The sequence below is a fragment of the Ursus americanus genome, chromosome 5 (assembly GCF_024610735.1).
Source record: "Ursus americanus isolate L20-20 chromosome 5, mUrsAme1.1.p, whole genome shotgun sequence".
Classification (NCBI taxonomy): domain Eukaryota; kingdom Metazoa; phylum Chordata; class Mammalia; order Carnivora; family Ursidae; genus Ursus; species Ursus americanus.
Genome location: NC_142131.1, coordinates 36059924 through 36081332, shown reverse-complemented (window position 1 = coordinate 36081332; position 21409 = coordinate 36059924). Strand labels below are relative to the sequence as shown.

Here is a 21409-nt window from a genome sequence, read left to right as displayed (position 1 = left end):
ATACCTCAACATAATAAAGGCCAGATAGGAAAAACCCACAGCTAACATCATACTCACTGCTGAAAAACTGAGAGCTTTTCCCCTATGGTCAGGAATGAAATGAGAATGTTCACTCTCACCACTTTTATTCAACATAGTACTGGAAGTCCTAGCCACAGCAATCTGATAAGAAAAATAAATAAAATCCACATTGGTAAGAAAGAAGTAAACATTTCACTCTTTGCAGATGACATGATACTGTATATATAGGCAACCCTAAAGACTCCACCAAAAAACTGCTAGAATTTAGTAGAGTCACAGGATACCAAATCAGTATACAGAAATCCACTGCATTTATATATACTAATAATGAAGTAGTAGAAAGAGAAATTAAGAAACCAATACCATTTACATTTGCACCAAAAATAGTAAAAACTTAGGATTAAACAAGGAAGTAAAAGACCTGTACTCTGAAATGTATAAAGCATCGTTGAAAGAAATTGAAGATGACACAAAGAAATGTAAAGTCATCCCATGCTCATGGGTTGGAAGAACAAATATTGTTGAAATGTCTATACTGCCCAAAGCAATCCACAGATTTAATGTAATCCCTATCAAAATACCAACCGCATTTTTCACAAAACTAGAACAAAGAATCCTAAAATTTGTATGAACCACAAAAGACTTAAATAGCCAAAGCAATCTTGAAAAAGAAGAACAAAACTGGAGGTAGCACAATCTCAGATTTCAAGATGTACTACCAAGCTGTGGTAATCAACAGTATGGTACTGGCACAAAAATAGGCACATAGATCACTAGAACAGATAGAGAGCCCAGAAATAAACCCATGATTATATGGTCAATTAATCTTCAACAAAGGAAATAAAAATGTGCAGCGGGAAAAAGTCTCCTCAACAAATGGTATTGGGGAAACTGGACAGCTACATGTAAAAGCATGAAACTAGACTACTTTCATACACCAAACATGAAATAAACTCAAAATGGGTTAATGATCTAAATGTGAGAACTGAAACCATAAAAATCCTAGAAGAGAGCACAGTTAGTAATTTCTCTGACATCGACTATAGCAATATTTTTTCTAGATATATCTCCTGAGGCAGAGGAAGCAAAAGAAAAAATAAACATCAGGACTACCTTAAAATAAAAAGCTTCCATACAGTAAAGGAAACAATAAAAAAAAACTAAAGGGCGACCTATGGAATGGGAGAAGATATTTGCAAATGACTTATCTGATAAAGGATTAGTATCCAAAATATATAAAGAACTTATAAAACTCAACACCCCAAAAGCAAGTAGTCCAGTTAAGAAGTGGGCAGAAGACATGAACATTTCCCCAAAGACATCCAGATGGCCAACGTACACATGAAATGATGCTCAATATCACTAATTATCAAGGAACTTCAAATCAAAGCCACAATGAGATATCCTCACACCTGTCAGAATGGCTAAAATCAACAACATAGGAAACAACGGGTGTTGGTGAGAATGTGGAGAAAAAGGAACACTTGTGCACTTTTGGTGGGACTGCAGACTGGTGAAGCTACTGTGAAAAACAATATGGATGTTTCTCAAAAGTTAAAAATAGAACTACTCTATGACCCAGCAGTCACACTATGAGGTATTTACCCAAAGAATACAAAAACACAAATTCAAAGGGATACATACACCCCTATGTTTATAGCAGTATTATTTACAGTAGCCAAGATGAGGAAGCAGCCCAAGTGTCCCATCAATTGATGAATGGATAAAGAAGACGTGGTATATGTATATAGTGGAATATTACACAGCCATAAAAAGATGAAATTGTGCCATTTTCAATAACATGGATGGAACTAGAGAGTATAATGCTAAGTGAAATAAGTCAGAGAAAGACAAATACCATGCGATTTCACTCATACGTGGAATTTAAACAAAACAAACAAGGAAAGAGAAAGACAAACCAAGAAGCAGTCTCTTCACTATAGATAAAAAACTGGTGGTTGCCAGAGGGCGGGGTTGTTGGGGGATGGGTGAAATAAGTGATGGGGATTAAGGAGGTCACTTGTCATGATGAGCACTGGGTATTGTATGGAAGTGTTGAATATCTGTGTTGTACACCTGAAACTAACACTGTATGTTAAGTAACTGGAATTAAAATAAAAAAAATGAAATAAAAGTGTTGGTGAGAATGTGGAGAAAAAGGAACTCTTGTGCATTATTGGTGAGAATGCAAACTGGTGCGGCCACTCGGGAAAACAGTATGGAGGTTCCTCAAAAAATTTAAAATAGAATTACCATATGATCCAGTAATTTCACTACTGGGTATCTACCTAAAGAATATGAAAACACTAATTTGAAAATCTATATGCACCCCTCTGTTTGTTGCAGCATTATTTACAATAGCCAAACTGTGGAAGGAATCCAAGTGTCCATCAATAGATTATAAAGAAGATGTGAGATCAATATATATATAAATACAATGGAATATTACTCATCCATAATACAGAATGAAATCTTGCCATTTGCAGTAAGATAGATGGATATAGAAGGTATAATGCCAAGTGAAGTAATTCACCCAGAGAGACAAATACTATATGATCTCACTCATCTATAGAATTTAAGAAACAAAACAAACAAAGATTAAAAAGAGACAAACTAAAAACCAGACTCTTACTATAGAGAACAAATTGATGGTTTCCAGAGGGGAGGTCGCTGGGAGGGATGGGTGAAATAGGTGAAGGGGATTAAGAGCACTGTGATGAGATAACGTTTTGGATAAATCAAAACTGTGGAGATAGAAGTCTTTGCCAGGGTTTTGGGGAGGAGTTGAAAAGGGATGAATAGGTACAACATGGGGATTTTAGGGCGGGGAAACTATTCTGTTTGATCCCGTATGGTGACTATGTCATTATACATTTGACAAAAACCCATAGGTTATGTAACACAAAGATTGAACCCTAACGTGAACTATGGACTTGGTTAATAATAATATATCGATATTGGCACAGTAGTGGAAGATATCAAGAATAGGGGAGACTAGGATGATGGGCATTGTGATGGGTTATATGGAAACTCTGTTCTTTCTACTAAATTTTTCTGTAAACATAAAAATGCTCTTTTAAAAAAGTCTCTTAATTTAAAACAACAAATAAAAAATCCCCCCACAAAAATTTTTTTGAAGTGTTGATATCATTAGACATTGCCAATTATATATGGAATTTAAAACCCCAAGGAGATACTACTATATATGAACCGGAATGGCTAAAATTATAAAGACTAAAAATACTGAGTGCTGACAAGGAGCTATTAAGACATGAATTATTGTATAGTCATACATTGCTGGTGGGAGTGCAAAATGGGACAACTACTTTGAAAACCAGTTTGTTTCTTATAAAGATCAACATATACTACCATACGGTGCAATAATCTTCTGTATAAACAGAAATTTGTACAGGAGTATTTAAAGTATTTGCTTTATTCACAATTGCCCCGAACTGGAAACAACCCAAATGTTCATCACCTAGTGAATGGATAAACAAATTACAGTATATCCATACAGTGGAACACTAAGCAACAGGAAGCAGGGATACAACAACATGAGGAAATTTCCAGAACGTTCCACAATGTGAAAGAAGTCAGATAAAAGGCTGTAAAGAAGACAACCCAATTGAACTGTAAATGAATGATACAGCCACTTTGTCAAATCGTATGGCAGTGGCTCAGGAAAGTAAACATAGAGTTAACCGAATGAACCAGCAAGTCCACTTGTAGCTATATACCCAAACTAATTTAAAACATACGTTTACGCAAAAAATTTTACCTAAATGTTCATATCAGCATTATTTATAATAGCCAAAAGTAGAAACAGTCCAAATGTTTATCAGTTGCTGAGTAAATAAACAAAATGTGGTGTATCCATACAAAGGAATGTTATTGAAGGAATAAAAGTACTGAAACATGCTACAACATGGATGAACCCTGAAGACATGTCCAGTGAAAGAAGCAAGACCACAGAAGGCCACATATTTTATTATTGAATTTATAAGAGATGTCCAGAATATGCAAATCTGTAGTGATAAAAAGTAGATGAGCAGTTTCTAGGGCCTGGGAGAAGGGAGGAATGGCCAGTGAATGCTAATGGGCATGAGGGTTTTTTGTTTGTTTGGGTTTTTGTTTTTGTTTTTTTTTTGCCCGATGGAAATGTTCTGAAGTTAGACAGTCGTGATACAACCTTGCAAATGTGCTAACCACCACTGAACTGTATACTTAAAGGGAGTAAATTTTGTGGTATATGAATTACATCTCAAAGTTTAAAAAGGCATTTTTTGCCTATAGATTCCATTTATCTGACATTCTGGAAGAGACAAAACCATTGTATTAGAAATCTAGTCCCAAGGCTTAGGGGTTGGAGGAGGGCATTAACTAAATGGGGTAGGGAGAGACTCTGGGATGATGGCAAATTCTACATTTTGATTGTGGTGTTAGTTATACAACTGCACAGATTTGTCAAACCCATAAGACTGTATCCTTAATATGACTCAAATTTAGTGTATGCAACTTATAGTTCAATAAATCTTATCAAAATAAAGAGAGAAACAGAGAATGGACAAGAATGAGAGACGATCTGAATCATGTATCACAGATAAACTTTACTTCAGGTCATATTTTTGGAAGCAGTTTTGTCCAGTAGAAACAACAGGAACTTAGGCTTCCCTCAGTCCTAAACTCATCTCATAGGACCGATACTGTTACATCTGTGACTTTGGCAAGGTTTTTAATCTCTCTGAGCTGCAATTTCTTTATCTGTAAATTGCAAGAGAAAGAGATAAGAGAGATTAATGGTGATACATATATATATATATATATATATATATATATATATATGTATATATATATATACATATGTGATATGTGTGATAATGGTTTTATATATACACACACACACACACACACACACTAAACAGTCATAAAATGTATAAGGTTAGAGAATGCTAGAATAGTTTATAAATGTACTCTACCAGAACATTTGAAAGCATTGTACAAAAACAGCTGACTCAGAAGAGCCCGCTTTAAGGTGAAGAACAGTGACAAGAGTGTGGCTGCCAGAGAACCATTTGTCTGATGGAAAGATGACTAGTGCTGGATTGTACGGGGCGGAGGGGACACAAGAGGGTGTGCATAGGTAAGCAGCCCGGATATACGCCTATTTCCTGTTTTGACTGAAAGGCAGGTAGGGGTCATGCAGGTAGCTCTGAGAGCAGTGTAACATTGAATATCTAGTTAACTAACTTGAGGTGAGCGCAGTTAGCAGCAGCCTGAGGGATTCTACCATTCGTTCCCCTGACTGAGTCCTTGGCTTCCTGAGCTGCCTGCCAAGAGCAGCCTGGGTCAGCTCCTCAGGCTCACACTGGGGGGACTCTGTGTTCCCAGGCATTATGTGAAAGCAGTGGAAGGTTTCTCCTCTGCACAGATAGGGGGAAGGCCAGGACTTGGTTAAGTAGCAACTGGTTGAAATTTGGTCTGAAAACCCTTTTGCTCTCCACTCCCTTGGTTGAAATCACAATGAATTTCGCAGGCCTGTCTGTTCCCTCTTCCTTCCTGAAATCAAAGCTGTGGCTCTGGCCCTCTCTAGCACTTTTGTCTGCTGTCACACAGTTTTGCACTTTGTGAATATACTGTCTTGTACCTTTTGTTATCTGATTCTCTTTTTCCCAGGGTAATTTTGTCAGGTCGGTGAATTGTATATTCCTTAGGGCAGGAGGATGTCATCGTGTACCTGCTCTTTATCCCTGGTGGCACCTGGGATGTGGGGGTTTAAACTAACTCCTGATGAACTGACCAGATTTAGTTGAACTCTTTAAGTAATCTAGTCTCAGCTCTTAGATATTGGTCCTCAGAACTCTTAGCAGGGCGCACGTTATTGTTGCCGTTGTTGTTGAGACAGAACCACTTAGAGAGATGGGGGTCTTTGGCTGGCTACGAGCTCTCTGAGCCTCAGTTCCTGCTAAAAACTGGGCTAAAGTTTTTTTCTAGATGTTGTAGGTAAGCATTGATAATGTAGCACAGGACCACATAGGATGGTCTCAATCGATGATAGCCATGCTTTGCCATTTCCTCTTTTAGAGACAATCATTCACAAACAGCAGTCACCTAAAATAGCTTGAGGAAAGGACTTAGGAAAAGTTGGATTCCTCTTCTGTGAAAAATGTTGGCCGGGAAAACTCTGCAGGATGACAGTGGGGGAATAAATTGGATGAAGCATACTGCAGAAGTCCTATCAACCGAGGGCTAAGAAAAGAGAGCCACTGATGGAGTCAGGGATGGTGTCCATCACACAGTGTTTAAGGAACATCAACAGAGAGGGATATGGAAAGGAGGAAGATTCTCCTGTCTGTGCACTGGAACCTCTTGGTTTGTTTGGCATTTCTGTGTAAGGAAGTGAAGTGTTTCCTCTAAATAAATTATAGCAATGAAGAAACAATGACTCCAGATTTCTGCTTGTGAAATTACTCTAAAAGTCTAAGTTTTCAGACCTCTCTTTGCTTCATGCATTCCTAATTCGCTCGTTTCAAGTTGGTATGGCCCCTTGAAGCAAAAACAGGTGCTTTGGAGCAGTGGTGAGAATTCAGAATTAATGGCATGCAAAGATCTATTCTGCGTCTGAAAACAGGCTATGTATCTAAAACCTTTCGGTGTGTCCGCGCCACTTAAGTGCTGGAATCATAAAACACAGGATGAGATGGAACAATTGTGCGATTGTTTTAACATCCTCAAAGAGGATTTCAGAGCACCATAAGCTGCTAATGATTTTCAGGAGGCAGGTGCAAGACATGCAATTACTTTTCCACTTCCGTCCCTTTTTATCATTTGAGAGCACTTACAGATTATTCACTGATTTCCGTGGCAGAGGCTTTTTGTGAGCAAGAAATATTCCATCAGAAAACAGCAATTAAACATTGTTCAAGATGTCTGTATTTGGAAGGAAGATAAAGACAATAAAAAATGACAATTTCTCAAATTTAGAGAATATCAAATAGTTGCCATTAAGTTTTAAATGGTCAATTGACTTGAGTTTACGGAGATGCTGGTTTACTCAGACTCCTGATTCTGACTCTACAGCATTTCCCTCCACAGGAAGTCAGGTGCTTTGCTCTTCCACGCACATGTCACTTGTCCTTGGCTCATTTTTATCTGCTTCCCAAAGGCATTGCCTTTTCCACTGTCTTCCTGGATTCTTACTCCCTAGTACAAAAGTGTAGGCCTTGGTGTTCGACAGTAAATGAAGTTTGAAGCACAATCCTGAGAGAAACTTCGGGCTTTAGAAACAGAGTCTTATTTCATGATTTTGCAGAAGGCACTCTTAGGAAGGTGGGTTGGCAGCTTCTCATGGCATCTCCTAGCCCTTGACCCTACCGCTTCCCCCTCTACCATCGGTAACTACTTTAGCTTTTACATTTTGAAGAATTTAAAAGGTATCACCATTTATTGTATTTTATTTTTTAAAATTTTTATTATGTTAGTCACCATACAGTATATCCTTAGTTTTTGATGTAATGATCCATGATTCATTGTTTGCGTATAACACCCAGTGCTGCATGCAATATGTCCCTCCTTACTACCCATCACCGGCCTATCCCAATCCCCCACCCTCTCCCCTCTGAAGCCCTCGGTTTGTTTCCCAGAGTCCATAGTCTCTCGTGGTTCATTCCCCCTCTGTTCCCCCCCATTCTTCCCTTCCTTCTCCTACTGATCTCCCTTCTATTTCTTATGTTCCATAAATGAGTGAAACCATATGATAATTATCTTTCTCTGCTTGACTTAATTCACTTAGAATAATCTCCTCCAGTCCCACCCATGTTGCTGCAAATGTTGGGTAATCGTTCTTTCTGATGGCTGAGTAATATTCCATTGTATATATGGACCACATCTTCTTTATCCATTCGTCTTTTGAAGGGCATCTCGGCTCCTTCCACAATTTAGCTATTGTGGACAATGCTGCTATGAACATTGGGGTGCATATGGCCCTTCTCTTCACTATGTCTGTATCTTTGAGGTAAATACCCAGTAGTGCAATTGCTGGGTCATAGGTTAGCTCTATTTTTAACTTTTTAAGGGACCTCCACACTGTTTTCCAAAGTGGCTGTACCAACTTGCATTCCCACCAACAGTGTAAGAGGGATCCCCTTTCTCCACATCTTCTCCAACATTTGTTGTTTCTTGCCTTGTCCATTTTTGCCATTCTAACTGGCATAAGGTGGTATCTTAGTGTGGTTTTGATTTGAATGTTCCTGATGGCTAATGATTTTGAACATTTTTTCATGTGTCTGTTAGCCATTTGTATGTCTTCATTAGAAAAGTGTCTGTTCATATCTTCTGCCCATTTTTTTATTTGATTGTTTGTTTCTCATGTATTGAGTTTGAGAAGTTCTTTATAGATCTTGGATACCAGTCTTTTATCTGTAGTGTTATTTGCAAATATCTTCTCCCATTCTGTGGGCTGTCTCTTAACTTTTTTTGACTGTTTCCTTGGCTGTGCAGAAGCTTTTTATCTTGATGAAGTCCCACAAGTTCATTTTTTCTTTTGTTTCTCTTGACTTTGGAGATGTGTCATGAAAGAAGTTGCTGTGGCCGATGTCAAAAGAGGTTACAGCGTATGTTCTCCTCTGTGATTTTGATGGATTCCTGTCTCACATCGAGGTCTTTCATCCATTTGGAGTTTATTTTTGTGTATGGTGTGAGAGAGTGTTCAAGTTTCATTCTTCTGCATATAGCTGTCCAAGGTATCACCTTTTAATTGTAACAGGCTGTGGAAATGCATTTTTGTGGGTTCCCAGAATTGTGGCTAAGGCCAAAAGTAGATACCAAAATCACCAAGAAGGCAATTTCTAAAGTCTGGAGGGCTGCCAGACTTTGCAGTCCTCCCAGTTTAAAAGGCTTAGCAAGGGACCCCCAAATCAGCTCTATTAATCCAGCCACTCTTCCCTCCCCCCACCTGGTCATTATGGCAAGAGGACTGGGTGGTCACATTTAGGAAGCCTGCTGTTCTTGGAGAGAAGCTCTCTTTTCTGTTCACACTGTGATAGTAAGGTGGGAGCTTCGGCTTCCCTGAAACCAATGCGGGATGGTCACCGGAGACTCACCAGTTCCATTGGCAGTTTCATTACCTGTTAGGCAGCTTCCTAACAGAAGCGATGACACTGGAGAGTGACTGTGGGGCCAAGAGAAGAAGTAAAGACCAAGCAGCCTGTCCTCCAGCCACCCAGTGTGGCAAGAATGTATGAACTGTTTTCAGACTGAGTGCACCAACGAAAGACAGTGTGCTTTTGTTCCCCCAATGAGAGCAGCCTGAAAGGCAGGAGTGGATCACCAGGGGGTGGTGACCACCAAGGAGGTAGCTGAAGGAGGGGTTTATGAGAAAGGTTAAGTCACAGCTGAACCTTCTTACCAGAAACCATGCATTGAGGAGACCCTAGCTGTCTCCTTGAGGAACACATGTGCTTAGCTCAGGAGACAGGCAGCAGCCACAGATGGAGGCCGTGAGAAGATGCTGGGGTTGGTCAGTGCTGGTAAGAGAGCCTGCAGCAAACCCACCCCTCAGAAGACTTCAGCCTTCCCAAAGCGGTAAGGAAAACTGCCTCGCCATTGTCTTCTCCTGGCCCCTACACCTAAGGGAAAGAGCTGGGGAGAGGGAGAGGTGTGTGAATAGCATAGGACACTCCTCTTTCCCCAGACAGGCCTGGCCAGAGCTAGCAGGGAGGAAGAATGTTAACACTTAAGTTTTAAGAGAGAACTGGATATTAAATACCGGGAGCCATTCCTTCATTGCATGAATATTTATTAATCACCTACTATCTGCTAATACTGCTCTGGGTGTGGAAAATGATTAGGAAACAAAATAATAGATTCAGAGGAGGCTGACACAGGCTAATGCTGAAAATGATAGGAAAACAGTAAAATCTTGAAATGTTAGCCTAAAAGGAACCACAAACTAGTGGGCAAAGAGACTCAGCAAAGCAAATTTGATGGACTGCTGTTTGAGAAAAATGAAGCCATCTCATGTTTATATCCCAAGGAGTTGAGACTCTCCAAAATACTGTTGACCTCTTTTTATCAGCACACACAGTTGACATCTGCATTAAGTGGGCACAGCAGGGTGGATCCCAGAGGGAATGAGGTTCAGATAGGAAGAAGAGCAGCAGCAGGGACAAAATAGGGAATGGGGCAGTCAGGGAAACAAGAAAGCCATAGAATCTCTTCTCCGTTTTTTTGTTAGGCTAACCTTGAGGTCATTGCTGAGAAACCAGGTTAGCTATTAGAGCTTGAAAAAGCAAATCCCTGCCATTCAGGCTTCATTCCATAGTAACACAGGGAATACCACCTGCCTGGAAGATGCTAGCTGTGAGGGAGGCAGACATGAAGGAGGTGTGAAACCTGTCCTGAGAGAGTCTAGCAGCGGAAGAAGATCTATACATAAATTACAACTGTGTTATCTTTCATTTGCACAATGCTTCATAATTTACAAGGTGTTTTCATGTATGTTTGATTTTAGAAAATTGCTCTCAGGTTAGCCATCCTTTTTTGGATGAGGAAGCTCAAGTTCAGCGAGGTTAGGTACATTGATGAAGATGTCTAGGTAGCGAGTAGAGGCTTAAACCACATCTTCGAATTCTAAGTATTATTTCCATGACATCTCATGCTCTCTAGTATTCATAAAAAACAGTGCGTGATAGGTAGTGAATATACAATATTGTCCTAGAGAGCGGGGTTGGAAACTTTGTAAGGGTCCAAATAGTATTTTAGATTTTGTAAGCCTAGAGTCTCAGTTGCAGCTACTCCCATTTTGATGTGAAAGAAGTTGTAGACAACACATCGGTGAATGGGTGTGGCTGTGTGCCATTGATAAATTATGTATAAAAACAGGCAGCAGTTCAAATTTATCCCATAGTTTGTCTGTCCTTACTATAGAAGGTAATAGGAAGACAGGCTCATCTCTTCTTGGCAGTGGTGGACTAGTAAATATTTAATAAGTGGATCTCTGGGTAAGGAAAACCTGATTTGTGATGTTGCCAATTTCCATGTTGTAAATATTCTCGTCATGGCTGATTTCAAACTACCAGCATGTGGTTACTGAATGCTGAGTTGGGAAAGAGATGTGTGTAAGCCAGTCCCAGCACGTCACTGCCTGAGAATGTCACTGAAGACTTCTGGCCTATAGGTAGGATATCAATGGGTGAAGTTAGTGTATAGATGGAAGAGAAAGAGCAAAAGGAATATCTTAAGAGCAGGCAAGTGCCAAGCATGTTCTGGGAATGATGGCCATTTCTATTGGCCTGGAGCACAGGTATGAGTAAGGGTAAAGGCAGGTGGATGAGTGGTCCCACCAGGTCTAGAGTGCTGACAGCCTTGAGTGCCAGCCAAAGAGCTTAGGATTTATTGAGTGGGGCCCTGTGTCCTCTGAAGCTTGTTAACCTGAGGATAGTTACAGTCAGAGCTGTATTTTATTAATATGTCTGTAGAAGCCATCTGAAATTAGCAGAAGAGAAATTGGAGGAAAGGAGGCCCCTTGAAAGAAAGTACCATCACTAAGATGCAAAACAGGTCAGATAGAAGTGTTAAATTAAAATAATCCAGTTTGGTGAGCAAAGTAGAAGAAAGTAGAAAAATTTCCCACCCAGAGTAGTGTAGGTCTGATAGATTCTTTGTCCTGCTTTCTTTCTTCCAATCCTTTCTTATTTCTATTCCTAATAAATTGGCTATAGTCCACTGGGTCTCAAATTTGGGAATGCCTCAGAATCACCTGGAAGCCTTGTTAAAGGAGGGCCTTGTTACTTGAACCCTTATCTTCTGAATTCCAGGTGTTGTTATTTCCATGACATCTCACTGCATCCTACTCTGTATGAAAAGCAGTGTGTGATAGTGAGTTTTCAGTAGAAGAACACTGCACTCTGGAGCAGGGGCCCCACCCCCATAGTTTCCGCTTCAGTACATCTGGAGTGGAGCCTGAAAATGTGCATTTATAACAAGTTCCCAGGTGATGTTGAAACTGCTGGCTCCATAACCACACTTTGAGAACCACTGTTGTGGCAAATACTAGGACTTTTTCAATATGGATGTATCTCAGTCACCTCACACCCAAGTATGGAGTACTGAGCTCATAATTCACTCCGACACCTGCCAGACTCCCCAGTTTTTCCCTATTGTAGTAAGTGGCAGCACATTTACCTGTTTTTTTTCTGGCAAGAAGCTTCAAAGTCTCCTTTTTCTCTCTTCTCTTTTACTCCCCTTCCACTAACTGGTTAAATCATGAAGCTCTGTTGCTTCTGTGTTCCAAGTGTCTCTTCAGTCCATATACTGTCCTTAAGTCCCACCACTGCCACGTTAGTTCAGGCACCAGCATCTGATGGTTCATAGGGGCCTTCTGCATAGTGTCCTGCACCTACATGTCCTTCTCCAACATTCTCTACGCTGTGGGCAATGTGATTTTTATAAAATATAAGTCTGATCATGTCATTCCTCAGTATAAAGTACTTGTTTTCACTTGCCCTTGGGACAAAGCCCCAAATCCATAACATGGTCTACAAGGCTCTGGGTGACATGGACTGCCTGTTCCTCTACACTCACTTCATTCAGAGAATATCCCTCACTGTCTACCTTCCCGTCCCACTGATATCCTGTCAGCCTTTGGAGCCTGTCATTCTTTCTCTGGAAGCTGGTCCTTTGGCATACAACCTAGAACACTCTTTTTCTTCACACTTTGTACAACCCCCAGCTGTTCTTCACATCTCAGCTTAGGGGTACCTTCGTCAATGAAGTGTTCGTTAAATGGACTCATAATACTTGTCCATGAGAATTCTGTTTCTCTTCTTAATATCCTCGTCAAAATAAAATTACTTCTCTGGGTGTATGGATTCCCAACTTAAGTCCAAGGTATCTGGAGAGAGAGACCATTTGTCTTGTACACCACCTTATCCCTAGTACTTAGTGCCACGTGCATTGTATAACAGGAACCCAGTATTTGTTGAATTGTAGTCCTTCCTTTGTGACTTCCTACCTTTATCTCTATTCCTTTTCTTGAATACTATAGAACACACTAGTGGTTTCTTACCCAACATTCATTTTCCCAGCCTTTTTCTTTGCTAACAGAACCTTGATTTTGTTCAAGTTATTGTCTACAATGTGGCCAGAGATGATTAGGAGATTCATTGAGGAGAAAGTTACTTCATTTTCAGTGTTGATGTAGAATTAAAAACAAAACAAACAGAAACTAAAACAAAAAAGTTAAAAGGAACAAAACTCTTGGCTCTTCGGTATGAAAGAAACTCATCCATTTGTCCATCTACTCATCCCACAAGGACTGCTCTGTGTGCAACAGTGTAGTAAGCATTGGGTGCTAATGGTGAGCAAAACAGATAGGATTGTTTCCCTTGTAACAAGTAGTGTGTGTGTGTGTGTGTGTGTGTGTGTGTGTGTGTGTGTGTTGGGAGTGGGCAGTAGTGTTCCAGAGAAAGGGAGCATCATGTGTAAAAACCTGGAATTGAGAATCTTCATGACGTGTTGGAAGTACTGAAAATAGTTGAGCTTGAATGAAGTGGGTAATGGTGAGATATGTGGGCTAACATGTACACAGAAGAGGATCGTGAAGGTTTTTTTGGCCATACTAGGGGATTTATCCTGAGAATAATGGGAAATTTTGGAAGGATTTGAACCAAGGCAAGGCATTTTCCACAACATCCAGGTGGATCCTGCTAGAGATTAACTTGAAGGGTGAGAGAGGAAGCAGTGAAAACAGAGGAAGCTGTGAAAGGTCATTAGTCCACTTGTGCCTAAATTTTTTCATCATGGAACGTGTGAAAAAATGATGTTTTTGTACACATTGTTTAAACTGGAGAGAATCTGTAGCCCCTGATTAGGCTTCCAGCTGTTGGAGGGGACAGGTCTGGGGATAGGTGCTCCTAGGCCAGGAGACTGTTCCACTGGCTGAAGAGAATCCAGTATCGAGGCATTCGTGCACACCTATAAGCCATTATCTGCACATCTGTTGGAAAGCTCTGCTTTAATCCTATCTCTGATGAGTACCTTCTCTCTTTTAAGACCATCAATGCGAAATGCAAATAACTTCAAGGAGAAAGAGGTTCTTTGGCTGAATTGCCACCAGTTGCTTTCCAACTTCCTACTCCCTCTCTGTTTGATCCTCTCCTTGTGTAGCTTCTAGATGACTCAGTGCTTTCAGGTAATTGTAACTTCTAGATAACTTTCTCTACCACCTTTCACCTCCACACAGGGAAACTTCCAGGTTCATTCCCTCACGGCTCTATGCCAAGAAGATGACAGTGGGTACAACAATGATAAAGTCAGTTAGTTCAATAACACTAACGTTTAAGACAACACAGTGTTACCCCACCAGAATAGCAACACACAGGTGTCAAGAAGGTCATTATATGCAAATAATTAAGGATGTACTGTATGGTGACTAACATAACATAATAAAAAATTATTAAAAAAATTAAAAAAAAAAAAAAGAAGGTCATTAATGTGAGATTATACCTGTGGGATTCTCTGACAGGAACACACTGAAACAACTGAGGTGAAAAGTAGAGAGGAATTGGGAGGAGGTAGCAAGGATACCCACAGAGCCCCTGACTAAACCTTGCTGAGAGTGCAGTAATTTGCCAGGTGGATTGAAGTGGTGCTTAATTTGCATAAAAAAGAAGGTAGGCCTTGTTGGAGACTGCAGTGCTTCTGGGCTGTACCTCCATATTAAACAGTACTTTGTAGTCAGAGAATTTGTTTCATCAAAAGCCTCCCTGGAGAGCTCTAACAAGCATTTAGTAATTAAATTTCAAAATATCCCCATGAAGCAGGCAGTGTACTGTTTTTCTGCCTTGTTTAGAATGAAGCCTACTGAGATGCGCAGAGGTCGAAAGACCTGTGACAGGCGACATCACTGGAAGGCTGGCCTCTTCATCTTTTGGTTTCATACACAGCTGATAGGAGGTGATGATTCAGTAAATGTCCCCATGAAAATAAATAATGCATCTGAAAAGATGAAGGATATCAGTAGGGTGAGCAGACTGATGCTTCACCCTAATCTGTAGACCACCTTCTAATTCTGTAGACCAGCGGATCTCTGACTTTGGTGACATCACATGTATCACTAGGCCACTTTCAATTTTTTTATCTAGCCAGGGCCCTAATACCTGGATAATCTCATTCACTTTGAGGGGTCAGGTCCAGGCCTGTGTATCTTTAAGTGTTTCTGAGTGATCTTAATATAGACTGTGTTAGTTTGCTGGGGCGGTCATAACAAAATACCACAGACCCAGTGGCTTAAACAATAGAAATGTATTTTCCCACAGTGGTGGAGGTTAGAAGTATGAGAGATCAAGGTAAAGGCAGGATTTGTTCCTTCTGAGGCCCCTCTCCCTGGCTTAGAGATGGCTGTCTTCTCCAGTCTTCACATGGTCTTCTCTCTGTATTTGTCTGTGTCCCAAACTCTTCTTTTTATAAACACACCAGTCACGTTGGACTAGGGTCCACCGTAACAACTTCACTTTAACTTAATCACTTCTGTAATTGCAGTTTCCAAATATGGTCACATTCTTATGTACTAAAAATTGGGACTAAAGTACAAATGTTTGGGTGCTGTAGTGGGGGATGGGGCAGTGGGGAGGTGGAAGGATGGGGGGTAGGGAGTTGTGGGTGGGATACAAGGGTGGGATACAATTCAGCTCATAGCATAGGCCAAATGTTTGGCACTGCTATAGGCTGACTTACCATTTGTGGGATTTAAGATAGACTAGGCTTGAAGATGGGAAGTCCTTGCCCTTTGTTTTATAGATGAGAGAAGCCTAAAGACTAACACCTTTTCAAAGTAGAGTGATGGTCAGCACCACACCTCCCTGTCACCATCCAGGATGGCAGGAACATTCATTATTTACCCACAGAGCTCGAAACACTGGCAGGTGCTCAGTGGGTATAGGTCAAATGAATGAATGAGTGAATGAGTTCATCCAGTGTTACTTCCCCTCTACCACTCATCCTCACATCATCAGAAGAGGTTATTTTCATGTTGTGAGGGGGATAATGAGATGAGGGTTCTAGAAATACAAATTTTCTTTCTGAGCGGTAGCTCAGATAAGCTTGGTAAAAGGAAGAGGCAGTTTTTTCCTGGAGCTCTGTTTCATTTCTTGGAGATATTTTTCTCCATAAAGGTAGAGAGCAGACTTTCCTTGACCAGAATCACCAAGAGAGGGGTAATCTGCTCTTGTCCTCCACTTTCTCAGGACATGTTCCCCATCTTGTGCCATTGGCTTGATGAGCAATGTATAAGCATATTTCTAACTAGACAGCAGCATGGATGACTGTGTCCACGGCCAGGGAAAGATTCCTCATCCTATTCTATGTGTCACTGAGGCGGGGAAAGGTATCTATAGCTTTGCTCCTGAAGGTGCCTACTATGTGAAGAAAATTTGTGCTCATTACTAACTGCTACCAATCATGTTGTGGCAGCAGGGTCTAGAGATAAGGAGGGAGTTGAGGGAGACAGCTCCTTGCCACAAAGCGGTCTGCTTCCCTGAGCTTACATCTGCAAATGGCAAACTTATTATTCTTACCAGTGTAATGTAGAAGCCAGGGTTTCTGGAATCTGCAGTTTAAGTCTTCCCAACTCTATCCCACAGAACTTCCTTGAGAACATGGAGACTGAGCACACTTGCCCCCTGTGCTTGGCGACCACACTCCCCATCCCATGGCATGTGACAGGGTGGCCCTGGAGTTTTGAAGAGGCTGTGTGGACCCACTGTGTGACAGGGTATGCCCCCTGTAGCCCTTTCATGTGCAGTTTGAAAAGTCAGCAGCTGCAGTAATTTACTGTAAACTTCCCACAAGGCTTTTTTTTTCATAATAATATTATTATATTATGTTAGTCACCATACAGTACATCCCTGGTTTTTGATGTAAAGTTCGATGATTCATTAGTTGCGTATAACACCCAGTGCTTTTGAACCTAACAATAGAATACATGATTTTACAAGAGCAGGGATGCGTCCCCTCTAAAGCTCATCTACCACAGCATAGGTAACAGTGATCGGGATTTTTCGAGATTCACGGCTGCCCCTCCAGAAAGGCAGTGAATTGTTCTAATCAGCCCATGTGACCTTGCTGCTTTGAGACAGCTGAAGAGGGAGCGAGGGCTTTCTAATGGGACTTAACCCTTTCTCCAACTCTGTAACCCAGGCCCCAGCGTTTATACCAGTGTCCTGCATGCACACATTCCCCTTTCTCCTGTGTGGACTCACCTCTTGGAGGTTTGAGGCCTCTGGGACACGCAAGCAACTTCCTCACCTTGGTGCTCCCACCCAGTCTCTCTAACCCAGTGGTTGTCCACCAAGGGTGATTTTGTCCGTCTTCCTCAGAAGACTCTTGGTAATGTCTGGAGGCGTTTTGATTGCTGCACCTGCTACTGGCATCCGACAGGTAGGGCCCGGGATGCTGCTGAACACCCGGCACAGGCCAGCTGCCCACAACAAAGAATCATCTAGCTCAGCATGCCTGCAGTGCTGAGGTTGAGAAAGCATGCTGTGAGCAATGACTGCCTCCTTACCCTGTCCACAGTTCATGGTCTGGACTTCGTCGTGCTGTCCCCCTCTTCTGCTCTTTTAGAGGAGAGCCCCTGCATCCCTCCCTGCATCATGAGCCCTTCCTTCTCTCCCAGGGCTCTACTGCTCTGGGCATACCCTTCTTTCTCTTGGATCCTTCATTGTTTCTCCTACAATTCTTCCTTTTCTCTTTGTTTATAAATAGGGAGCAGGTTTTCCTAACTTAGTAGGAATCTACAATAAAAGATAGTAAATGATGGATGATTCAAAAACTCTTCTTTAAACCTTTTGAAATACACCATCTTTCTTTTTTTATTGCAAAATTTCTCCTAGGAGTAGAAACATCTTCTTCCTCTGTTCTTCCTCACTCCCCATTTTTTATTTTGGATTCTTTTACGTCTGTCCCTTATCAGGCCTTAGCTTAGATTTCAGGCTTCACTGGATTCAGTGTTGTTGACGACTCACTTCTTCATAAAGCTTTCTTCTTCCTTGTTTGCAGTGTGTGCATTCATCTCCATCTGAAGCTGCTCTGCTGTCTCTCTTTAATAATTGTTAATGGATGATACACTGACAAAATTCAGAATTTTTTTAACGGAATTTTCTTGCCACATGGTGTCAATAACACAACTCTCAGCATCTGATGTGTGAATAGTGAATTGGCAACAGGTTTTGAGTAGCATTAGAAATCTCTTTCAGCAACATCTTTTATAAATCCCCAAATGCTGTCCCTGTGTTTGAGCTTCCCTTTACTACAGCAAAACGAAGAGGTGAAAACTTACCATGGTCGCCTCTCTGTCTTTTACAGCCATAGTCCTTCTTCACAAATGATGGGCTCCTATTATGCTACCGCTCTGAGATTTCATTCATTAGTATGACTACAGTTTTTACGTTTATTTGGATGAATACCATATCCGAACACCCAACTGCATTTTCTCTTTGAATAATAGAAGATTCCTGTACTTCTCTCTGACCTTCTTGAAATTATCTGACCTAACAGAACTTTTGTTGTGACCTTTGGATTTTTGCTGGCCTCTGCAGCAGGAGTGGCTGGACTGGTCTACCCATTGGATGGGTTCCTGCTGAGGTATGACTCACCCCTTTGGCTTTTTGAAGTGTTCTTTCAACTCTCAAGGTCTTGGAGCTGTTATGGATTTCCTGCCCACAGAGGCATCTTCCATCCTTCCCTGACCTTTGCCATTCCCTGGTTTCTCTCAGAACATCTGCATCAACTCATAGAGAACCAAGGACTTCTTGAGCCCTCTGACATCTCACACAGAGTGTGGTGTGCTGAAATGCTCTTGCACCATTTTTCCTCCTGCTGCCTTCCCCAACACTATCACTTCTGTGTTATCTCTATACTGGTGCCAAATTGTAGGGTGGGGTTCCTCTAGGGGGTTACAGGTGAGTCTTCACTACGTCTGGGAAGGCAAGGCAGTACCTCCCAATGTCAATCATCTACTGTTCCTTAAGTTTCTCCCCCTGCCTTCCATTCCTCTCACCTTTGCCCCACTGTTCCTCAGATCAAACCAAACCAAACTAAATTAAACTAAACTAAGCTTCAGGGGTTTTCTTTTTGTGTGTCTGTACCTTTCCTGACATTGAGTAAGAACCTCTGCACCCATCTTGGAGTTTGGGTTGGTCCAGGCTATCCTTGCCCTTGATAACTGAATCCTCTCTTTTCTGAATGCCTGTAACACTTTGAGTCTGTAACACTCAAAGATGTCGCTTTGTTGTATTGTTAATTATATTGTCCCATGTCCTCCCTCCACAGCTTGGTTGTAAGACTTTCAAGGTCTCTAAACTATAATAGCATTTTTAGATATTTGACCTTTGTTGCCAGTTTCTGGCACAGAACTCCTAAAATGCTTGAAATTTCCTAAGTGATAAGGGTGATGGGGACATCATTGGTTCTGAGGAGCTGTAGATTGAGTTAGTCACCAGTGGCCCATGATTTAATCAGTTGTGCCTATGTAAGGAAAACTTACAAAAAACCCCTACATGATGAGATTTGGGGTTTCCAATGATGAGTTTCCAGGTTGAGGAGCACATGGATGTGCTGGAGGATGGCACACCTGAAGAGGGTGTAGAAGCTCTCCGTACCCTCCTCCATGCCTTGCCCTATAAATCTCTTCCATTTGGCTCTTCCTGAGTTGTACCCTTTATAAAGAAAACAAAAAAAAACTGGTAAATGTAAGCAAAGTATGTTCCTGAGTTCTGTAAACCATAGTAGCAAATTACTGAACCTGAGGAAAGAGGTTGTGGGAAATCCCAATTTAGAGCCATTTGGCCTGAAATATAGAAGTCCTGGGATGTGTGGCTGGCACCTGAAGTAGGGGGGACAGTGTTCTGGGACTGAGCCCTTAACATGTGGGGTCTGTGCTAACTCTGGGTAGCTAGTGTCAGGATTTAATTGAATTGTTGGACACCCAGTTGGTGTCTGGAGAATCAGAGAATCAGGTTGCTGTGAGGGAAAAACAAAACAAAACAAAACCCTCTTGTTCAATGTCAGAAGTGTAAAGATGAATAAAAATAGCTCACTATCGTACGTATCTTTGCATTTCCAAGGCCTAAGAGTATACCATGTGTTTCAGTCGTTTTGACAGATTCCCTACTAGTGTCTGAGAAAATGCTTTGAACCAGTGGGGCCAAGTGGTCATATTGTGATTCATTTTGAGTTGAAACTCAAGAAAAAAGTCAGAAACTACTAGTCAAATTCTCATGGAGTTCTTACCTCCTCTTTTAGTGGAGGTTGTTGCATTTCATTTAAGTCCAGGTGCTTAGCTATCTTCGTTCCTCAATAAATGGAGGTCATGATATTTTCAGGTTCATTTGACTCACGAGGTAACCATGAGTGAGATATTGAACCTCCGTTTTACAAGTTCACAAGTACCCTGTGAATGTGAATTAGGAGTGAAAATGGGGAGATAGGAGATATCGTAATAGAGTATAAGTAATGACGCCAAACCATGATTTTGAGTGAGGTTGTATCTTATATAGTAAGTTACAAACACTTTGTTTGAAGACTATTATTGCCTTCGCTTATGATAAGGCTGTTTTTAAAAGCTGTTGGCTGACGATGCATTCCCTCCGGAGATAAAATCTAACCCCCAGAGCGCATCATGGTAAAGACGCAATCCCCCCATATGGTACGTGTCTAGTGAGCTAGCAGTAAGCTGGGTGTCGCCTGAGACCTCTTCCATGGGAACCACCTGAGCTGTCGCTTGTTTACCTCTGCCATACGTCTAGCATTTAGATATTTTCCCCTGATTTCCCAAAGAGGAAAATGTGGAGATATACAGCCCCTTGTGTTTACTGAGATCTATAAAATGAATATTCTCTCTTTTTTTGTCCTTGCATCTGCCGTCCAGCTACATGTTCCTGTGAGGTCTCCCTGGCTAACTCACTGATAATTCCACGTATGGAGGGAAGACAGATAAAGGTAACTGGATTTGGTGTAAGTAATTGCATTTCACTTTCTCCTCTGAGTCCCTCTCGATCAGTTGGATCCAAATGGAATATAAACTCTTTGAATTCATTAGAAACTCCACGTGGTGGCCATCTGTTACAGATAGAGCGATCACCTCCCTCAGTCGTATCAGTGGCACTGTTGTCCCCAGAACGGCAGCTTCGGTATCATCACCCAAGAACTTGGTGGGAATTCAGAATCTCTGGCCCTGTTTCAGACATACTGAATCGTAAACTCCTGGCGATGTGTGTTGTAACAAACTCTCTGGCGATTCCGACGCGCACTAACGTTTAAGGGCTGCTGCAGTACCTCTCTGCTTCTCACAGCATAATGGGCAGAAGCACTAGCATCACCAGAGGACTTGTGA

The 21409-nt window shown here is 41.3% G+C and overlaps 1 long non-coding RNA gene across 1 annotated transcript in view; it reads left to right on the top strand.

The window, feature by feature from the left end:
- The window catches only part of LOC148110076 (uncharacterized), a 295087-nt gene extending 274073 nt beyond the window's left edge, over nucleotides 1-21014 (top strand). Inside the window, exon 4 of the long non-coding RNA XR_015724324.1 lies at nucleotides 20945-21014. This is a non-coding gene — a long non-coding RNA (uncharacterized LOC148110076). The remainder of the gene's footprint in view (nucleotides 1-20944) is intronic.
- Nucleotides 21015-21409: the final 395 nt, after the last annotated feature.